Source organism: Rattus norvegicus, chromosome 3, assembly GCF_036323735.1.
Source record: "Rattus norvegicus strain BN/NHsdMcwi chromosome 3, GRCr8, whole genome shotgun sequence".
In the NCBI taxonomy this organism is placed as follows: Eukaryota; Metazoa; Chordata; class Mammalia; order Rodentia; family Muridae; genus Rattus; species Rattus norvegicus.
Genome location: NC_086021.1, coordinates 110,707,097 through 110,716,475, shown reverse-complemented (window position 1 = coordinate 110,716,475; position 9,379 = coordinate 110,707,097). Strand labels below are relative to the sequence as shown.

Genomic DNA, 9,379 nt, shown 5'->3' with positions numbered 1-9,379 from the left:
TTAGTTTGAAGGCAGCCTGAGATACATAAAACCTTATGTTGTAAAAGATATAAAAAAAATTACATCAAGTCAGGCAGTGATGGCGCACACCTTTAGTCCCAACACTCAGGAGGCAGAAGCAGGTGGATCTCTGAGTTCCAGGTCAACCTGGTCTACGGAGTGAGTTCTAGGACTGCCAGGGCCACATAGAGAAATGTGTCTCAAAACAAACAATAGCAACAAAATATCAAAACAGAATGGGGACCTTTTTAAAAATAAGGAATAACCATTTACACATTACTTACTGTTGTATTCTGTAGTAGAGGCGATTTGAAGTACAAAGTATACAGGAGACATGTGTTGGTTATGTAGAAACAATGTGCCTCTCTACATAAAGACCCAAGTATACATTAATTTTAGTACAGCCAGCAAGTAAGAGAACCAACCCCCCATGGAAACACAAGGACATATCGTTTATTTAGCAGGTGGTTAACAAAGAGAACCCTGGTGTTCTATCAGGCCCAGCTAAAGAAAGAAAAGTCAGGCTAGCAAGATGGCTCATCTGTCACCAAACCTGAGAATGTGAGTTCAATCCCTGGGGCCAACATGATGCAAGGAGAGGAACCAACTCCCTCAAATGTCCTCGGACCTTCATACATGTGCTGAGACACACACATTCATGCACATACCTGTACAGAGAGACAGAGAGACAGAGAGAGAGAGACAGAGACAGAGACATCTGGAATGTTGCTGGCCCCATAGCTATGGTAAATAAAGGCTAACAGCATTTTTTCTTTGTTTACTGATTTATCAAAATCCTGCCTGGGTCTGGACACCCAGACCTAGCACACCCGCACCTGGTTGACACACCGGCTTTCAATGTTTCCCTTACCTTCAGGCGCTTGGCTCAGGCTTTGGGAATCTCAGGAGTTGACAAACCAGCATCGCCACCTGGAGGGCAACACGAGAATCAGGGTAAGAAAAGAATGTCAGGGGCTCCCGTATAAACTAACTCAGCTGTTTTGTACACTTGTGCTGCGCTAATGAGACCAAGTTCACAGGCTCTTCCCCAGAGGGACCAATTAGCTTGACACTGAGAGGCACCCTTTGGAGTACAGCCTCGGTCGTTACCCTTGGCCCCCAAGTCACATTTGTGTGGCTGTTGGTCAGGAAGTGGCTTTGTCAATCTAAACTTCTTCATAATTTCGAATAAGCCCAATTGTAAAGTAGTGTGGAAACAGCACAGCGATGAAGACCTGTCCCCTACTCCTAAGGGCCATGACCCTGCAACAATGTTTCCTCAAATGAGCCCCGAGACACTAGCGGGAGCCCTGAGGATAAATGGTTCCACAGAGTCAAATTAGCTCAGAGAACATTGATCTAATCAAAGCAAGAGGATTCTTTACAGGAGAGCTCCTCAGAGCCATCTGCATGCTGACGAGGGCTGTTAATTTTCTGAGATATTGTGTACCATGCTTCCCAAGTCTAGACAGCCACAGGCAATCCCCTCCTCCCACTCCACCCTCCCATTAAAAAAAATGGTTTGAAGTAATTTTAAGTAATAAATGATCTGGCCCAGGGTGTGGCTACTTCTACAAGAATATGTATTTTAAGAGACAGTTTGTCAGCAGAGAAAGGATCACAGTCAATTGCTAGGATTACTTTTAAAAGTAGATTATAGCACAATGTTCTACTAAAAAAAAAACATTTGGGAAGGAAAAAAACACTCAAAAAGGCTTTGGACTGTTTGCTATGTCTCTAAGGTCTCTGTTGTTCAGGTTTCCCTCAGTGAGCATATATACAAAGGTTAAAGCAATGGGGCTGGAAAGACAGCTCCGTAGATAAAAGCACTTGCTGGTTGGTCCCCGGTTCAATGCCCAGCACCCATGTGACAGCTCAGCTCTCTGTGAGTCCAGTTCAAGGGGACTCACCACCCTCTTCTGGCCTCTGAAAGCACTGGGAATGCATGTGGTGCATAGAGGTACAGGCAGGCAAAAACACCCATACCCAGAAAATACGGATAAGTCATGAGGCTTGGTGTACACACTTTTAATCTCAGAACTTGGAAGGCAGAGCCAGGCTGATGTTTGAGGCCAGCCTGGTCTGTATACCAAGTCCCAAGACATCCAGGACTATAAAGTTAGACCCCATGTTTCAAAAACAAATTAATAATAATAATAACAACAACAACAACAACAATAACCACAGGGGTTGAAGAGATGGCTCTCAGGTGAGAGCACCTGCTGCCTTTTCAGAGTTACTGGGTTCAGTTCTCAGCATCCATGAGGAGGCTCACCACCTTCCTAAATCCAGTTCCAGAAGATCTGATGCCCTCTTCTGACCTCTCTTGGCACCAAATATGCATAATGCAGTGTACATACAAACACGCATGCAGGCAAAAATAATCAAACTAAAATTTAAAAGAAATAACTATTTACCAACCTGGTGTACAGAGTAAGTTCCAGGGTAGCCAGGGCTACACAGAAAGACCCTGTCTCAAAAAATCATAAATAGATACATAAATAAATACATAAATAAACAAATAAGTAAATACATGTGTTAAATAAAACCTTAGAGCACACACTGTAGGAGAGTGTACTGTATTCATAGGGTTATTATAAATTTGTAATCCATGTTAACACTTAGGGAGGGTAACTAAGTGTCTAGACAGTGAATCACTGGTCTGTCTCATTTAAATGACACATAAATCAGATGAGGTAAGGTAGGTCTTTTGTTCTGATTTAAACTTGGATAAAGGAAAATAAACAGAAAAATAAACCATCTAGAATCAGAATTTGGACTATTACATCCCTTGTGTCTGTTGCCATCTACCCTCACTGGCAACAGACACATAGTAGCACCACCACCATCACCACCATCACCACCACTACCACCACCACCACCACCACCACCACCACCAACACCACCATCACCACCACCACCACCACCACCACCACCACCACCAACCACCACCATCACCAACACCACCATCACCACCACCACCACCACCAACACCATCACCAACACCACCACCACCACCACCACCAACCACCACCATCACCAACACCACCACCACCACCACCACCACCACCACCACCACCACCACCAACCACCACCATCACCAACACCACCACCACCACCACCACCACCACCACCACCACCACCAACCACCACCATCACCACCACCAACCACCACCACCACCAACAACAACAACCACCACCACCACCACCATCACCAACACCACCACCACCACCACCACCAACCACCACCATCACCAACACCACCACCACCACCACCATCACCAACACCACCACCACCACCATCACCAACACCACCACCACCACCACCACCACCACCAACCACCACCACCACCATCACCACCACCACCACCATCACCAACACCACCATCACCAACACCACCATCACCACCACCACCACCACCAACCACCACCACCACCATCACCAACACCACCACCACCAACAACCACCATCACCACCACCATCACCAACACCACCATCACCACCAACACCACCATCACCACCACCACCGTGAGAGATGAGATTATTCCACCAGGGAGAGAGAAATAAGCAATGAAAAAGATGACCTTACTGTAGGCCATTCAGTGTCATGGTGTCATGTATTAAATACTCACTTAATTTGTGCTGTCCCTGTGTCAAAATGCCTGACCAAAGAAACCTTAAAGGAGGAATGGTATATTTTGGCTCACAGTTTAGGGGTACAGTCTATAACATCCGGATGTAGGGGAGTGGGGCTGGAGAGATGGCTCAGCGGTTAAGAACACTGACTGTTCTTCCAGAGGTCCTGAGTTCAACTTCCAGCATCCACATGGTGGCTCACAAACATCTGTAATGGGATCTGATGCTCTCTTCTGGTGTGTCTGAAGACAGTGACAGTGTAGTCACATAAATAAAATAAATAAATAAATCTTTAAAAAGAAGAAGCAGAGCGAGATGAATGCTGTGCTCAGCTTCGTGTGCCCTTTCTACTCAGTTGGGAACCACAGCTCATGGGATGGCTACCCTAGTGTAGATAACCTCTCATAAACACACCCAGAGGCTACTTTAATCTCCATAGTCCCTCACAATCAGCACCAGAATCTTCCCAGTGCATCTAGATTCCCATCACATCGATGATCCATGTTAACTAGCTCATGTGCCAAGAATTATTCTGCATGTTGACATATATAATAAATACAAACTGGCCCTCTGGATGCTTTAAGACCTGACCTCTGTGATAGATAGATAGATAGATAGATAGATAGATAGATAGATAGATAGATAGATAGACAGACAGACAGGCATATATACATAGACATATAGATAGACGATAGAAAAATACATATATAGATACAGAGATAGATAGATGATAGATACACACATATGTACACAGATAGGCAGATAGATTAGATAGATAGATAGATAGATAGATAGATAGATAGATAGATAGATAGATAGATAGATAGACAGGCATATATACATAGACATATAGATAGACGATAGAAAAATACATATATAGATACAGAGATAGATAGATGATAGATACACACATATTTACACAGATAGGCACATAGATTAGAGAGAGAGAGAGAGAGAGAGAGAGAGAGAGAGAGAGAGCTTGGATCACCTCTCTCTTGCTCTCCCTCACTGATCACTAGAAATCCCTCAAGTTATTTTTTTCTTCCACTTGGTTGGGCAGATAATTCTGCACTTTCCCACCTCTCCACGTGCATTCATCTCCATTCCCTACTTGCTGTAGCCAAGCACCATAAATACACTCTGTTAATAGCAGCCCTTGACCTCAAGCACAGAGGAGGAGGAAAAATATTCCTTCACTGACAGCAAGCGTGCCTCCCTCCTTAAAAGGGTGGGGTGGCTATCGTCACTTGGTTTGGAATACTCTTTATTTTTCATTTCATACTCTCTATAGCCATCAGTCCCTCCACTAATCCTATTGGCAGATGAGGAGACCGATGTCACTAGGTATAGTGGCTCCCACTTTCAGTAGGGACACAGCGGCAGGTGGATCACTGTGAGATATAAGCCACCCAGATCTATGTAGTGAGTTTCAAGCCAGCTAGGGTTATATAATGAGATCCTGAGTAACCTGACTAAAAATAATAACAATAAAGGAGGAAAGGAAAGTGAACAAATAAAAAGAGGACAGATAGATGGAAGGGAGTGAGGGAAAGAAGAGGGAGGGAGGGAAATGACTGCCTTTTCTATTTACCTCTGACAACAATGGTTGCCTAGTAGAAAATTCCTCCTGTTTCTCTGTGCTCTCACCCCCATTTCCGTTTCCTCTTTAGGAGTTGAGCAATTCTCCAAATTGGAAAATGACTTCATTATGCTTAATTCTTTAATTGCCGGAGATCTTTTTCTCTGGCCTCCTGGTATGAGGAGTGGCTCTTTCCCCCTTCCCCCCAGTATGTCCACTGGTCCCCTAATCCAAGCTCCACAAAGTTGAGCAACTTTTCTGTTCTTTCATTGCCTTCTAGGTGAGCTTGCAGCTGATGTTTTCTACCAGCCAGGTCTTAAAGAGTGAGCTGGATGCGGGGCAGAAGGCATCACAAAGCAATCTTAGACAATGTGTTCTTCATTACATCCACAAAATGCCACCAGCACCTTTGACCAAACGTTAATACTGCGTGACTCTGACATCTTGAGATGGAACTGGAGTTTGAGAAATGGTCTGAGGGTTGATTAGGGTCCAAAAATAAATCTTTTCTACTGCCACGAAGCAGTTACAGTTGCTCAACTGAAATACCAGCCCTTTGGAAAAGCTATCAAATCCACTCATGCAGTTGGGTAATAGCGTCATCCCAAGCATTTCGGATGCCTAGTTGGAAGCACAATTCGGAGTGAGTTAAGCGGACACAATCCATTATGTGAGACATTTCCAAGACAGGATATATGTTTCCAGTGCTAGCACTGACTGGCGCAGACAGACGCCCAAGTGCCCCTTTCAGAGGCTAGACTGGCACACTGTCATAACACTGATCTTCCATTTGCTAGGGCCATATCGCTCAGCTATTATGTCACATGATCCTCAGAGCAATCCTTGATTAAGGCTCTATTATTATGTCCAACTTTCATGTGGAGAAGCAGACTTCTAGACATGAAATACACAGCCCTTGACAATATAACTAATAAATGGAGTGCTTTCAAATCCAAGTTCCTCGGCCACAGTAGTCCACATCCTTAGTCAGAGGCCTGAGTCCACATATTTGTGCAAAATGGCTTCGATGTGACTTTGGAGTTGGATGGTCCTGCATGCAAATTCTGATTCCATGAGTCAGTCAGCACCTGAGACAAATGTAAGAGAAGAGAAGAAAAGAGACAGACAGACAGACAGACAGACAGACACACACACACACACACACACACACACACACACACACTTTGGATCCTAATTTTGGAAGCTTTAGCCCATGTTTTGTGAGTCTGTTGTTTTGGAGCCTAGTGAGGAAGGAGCAAAGCAGTCATCTCAAGGCTGGAACACAGAAAGCAAAGAGGGGCAGAATCCCACTATCCTTCAAAGGCTCCCCCCCCACACACACACACACAGTGAGGAGAAAACCTCCCACTTAGGTCCTCCATTCAAAGTTACCACCCCCTCCCAATAGCAGGAAGCCCAAGAGAGAGCCTTTAACTTGTGGGCCTTTGGGGGAACATTCTAGATCCAAACTTTAACCCCCATCTAAATAGTTGAAGCACCTGAAACTCAGTGGTACCAGCGCCCAGCTAGAAACAAAATACATATTGTGCAACATATTACATCCAAAGATCCGCAGGGCTCAGATCCAGAACCAAAATCCTTTTAATTGCATGACAGGGAGAAAAAGATTTCTATGTCAACACTCTTATTTACAGACTTAGAAAACCTCCTACCCCCCCCCAAAAAAAAAGAAAAGAAAAGAAAAGAAAAAAAGAAAAGAAAACCTCCTACCCAGGGCAGGTACTTAATTAGTTGTAACTATTATGAGTCTTTTTACTTTTGTTACATTTTAAAATAACCATCCCAGTCACAAGATGTGTTTGAATTTATCCTTCTCCTCTACTCTCTCTTAAAAACAACAAAAAAAAAGACAAACAAACAAACCCCTCTAAGATGTTTCTATTTGTTTTTCTTTCTTTTTAATGGTGTGTGCGCATGAGCACACAGGTGCCCGCCCACAACATGAGTATGCAGATCAGAGGACAACTTACCAGACTTGGTTCTTTCCTTCCAGCTCTGGGTCCCAGGGATTGAACTCGGGTTTTCAAGATTGGCAGCAAGCATGTTCACTCACTGAGGTAGCTCGCCAGCCCGTTTCTCTCTATCTGTACCCAAACAGAAGATGGTAGCCAAAATCTCATCTTGGCAGACCCAAGTCATATCCCCTCAAGATTTAGTTTGAACAGCACATGTCTGGAAATCTAAAAAAAATAGACACACATCATCACCACCATGGCTTTCCAGGCAGAGAAGGCAGAAAGCCACTCACAAGCCTGGCTTACCCACGTTTACAGTTGGAAAGGAAAGACTGAAATTCAATTCATAGATTTCCCTTAGGTTCACCTCGTGCCAATCTGCATCTGACTTGACCCTGAAAGTCCCTTCTTAATCCAGTACTTGTCCTCAGGGCTAAGTATCACCAAAAATTCACTGCCCCAAGGACTTGGGGACTCTATAACTGACCAAAAATTGCCAAGCATGCACATACCCTGCCTTCCTGGTGAAGTGGATGATGGGCCCTGTATTCCAGACCCCATATGCCCTCATGCTCTCCAAGGCCTCATTTCTGTACTATTTTTTTTCTTCCCTACCATATCAGCTTGCCCTCCTCTGTGTTGTTACTTTCTTTACACAAACACTTCCTAACAAATGCTCCGGAGGCCAGCAAGAAAGGGAAGGAGCACTTTCACCTAGCCTGGTGACCCGAATTCAATACAGAATAGAATACGCATGGTATCTTTTTTTTTTTTTTTTTTTTTTTTTTTGGTTCTTTTTTTCGGAGCTGGGGACCGAACCCAGGGCCTTGCGCTTCCTAGGTAAGCGCTCTACCACTGAGCTAAATCCCCAGCCCCTCAATACAGAATAGAATACGCATGGTATCTTCTGGCCTCTACACATGCATCATAGTACACATGTCCATGTGTGTATAGTAGAAAATAAATAAATAAATGTAATTTTAAGGTAAAAATTAATTGAGTGTATGCTTGTATTCCAAGTGCATCTTGGTTTGCAGTACCTGAGGAGGCCAAAAGAGGGCACTGAATCCTCAAGAACTGAAGTTACACAGGCTTTGCAATGGCCACATGGTTTCTGGGAACCTTGCTCATCTGCAAGAGTAACGAGTATTCTTAACTGCTGAGCCATTTTTCTGCTCCCCACCCCAAATCTAACTTTCTAGATAGCCCAGTAGTTTGTGACTGCCTGGCTTATAGGACGTCACCAAAGAGGAATCTTCTCTTACGGCGACCTGAGTCTCTCTTTCTATGGAAATACCGGGGCACAGCGGTTGAAGCGGGCCTCTCACTCGTGGTTAGCCTTCAGACGGAATGTGCTTCCCTGAGAAATGGGCTGGGAGCCCAGAACCGCTGAAAAGGTGTCTCTCTCAGGAAAATCTGGGAGCAAGCTGATAACCAGGAAAACTGCTGAGCCACGAGTCAGATGGGAGCTGAGCTCAGAAAGCAGCAGGAGCCAAACCGGTTGCCAAGGTGAAGCAGGCAGAAGCCATGCTGAAATCCAAAGTGCAGAGCAGAGACGGCAAGCCGGGGAGAATGGCGTGTCTATCGTCCCACTGTGGCTGGCACGGACCGGTTGGTCTTTGTGATGGTTTGAATAAGAGTGGCTCCCAGAGGCTCACATGCTTGAATACTTGGTCCCCAGTTAGTGGAACTGTTTGAGAAGGGTAGGAAGTATGACCTTACTGGAGGAGGTGTGTCACTGCGGACAGGCTTTGAGGTTTCAAAAGCCCACACCATTGCCAGCGTCTCTGCCTCCCACTTGCAGATAAAGATGTAGGCTCTCGGCTACTGGCTACTGCTCCACCACCATGTCTGCCTATCTGCTGCCAGGCTCCCTGTCATGATGGCCTTAAGACTCAAACCCTCCAAATCCATGAGCCCCAAACTAAATGTTTCCTCTTATAAGTTGCCTTGGTCGTGGTGTTTTGTTATAGCAACAGAAAAGCAAGACGATCATGAAGGATACGGAGTGTGCTGGTTGGTTTACTTACCTTGACACAAACCTTGACGTATCTGGGAAAATGAAATCTTTTTGGAGAAATGTTTATTTTACTTCATGCGTATCCATGTTTTGCCCTCATCTGTGTTTATGTGAAGGTGTTGGATCCACTGGAACTGTAATCACAGACGGTGGTCATGTGGGTGCTG

General features: G+C 44.8%; 1 long non-coding RNA gene across 1 annotated transcript in view; it reads right to left on the bottom strand.

The window, feature by feature from the left end:
• The window catches only part of LOC102549184 (uncharacterized), a 63,279-nt gene that overhangs the window by 1,816 nt on the left and 52,084 nt on the right, over positions 1-9,379 (bottom strand). The window contains exons 4-8 of the long non-coding RNA XR_010065277.1: positions 9,223-9,346; positions 7,208-7,417; positions 2,422-2,470; positions 872-930; positions 1-668 (exon numbers count right to left, since the gene is read on the bottom strand). The exon at positions 1-668 is cut by the window's left edge and continues 1,816 nt beyond it. This is a non-coding gene — a long non-coding RNA (uncharacterized LOC102549184). The remainder of the gene's footprint in view (positions 669-871; positions 931-2,421; positions 2,471-7,207; positions 7,418-9,222; positions 9,347-9,379) is intronic.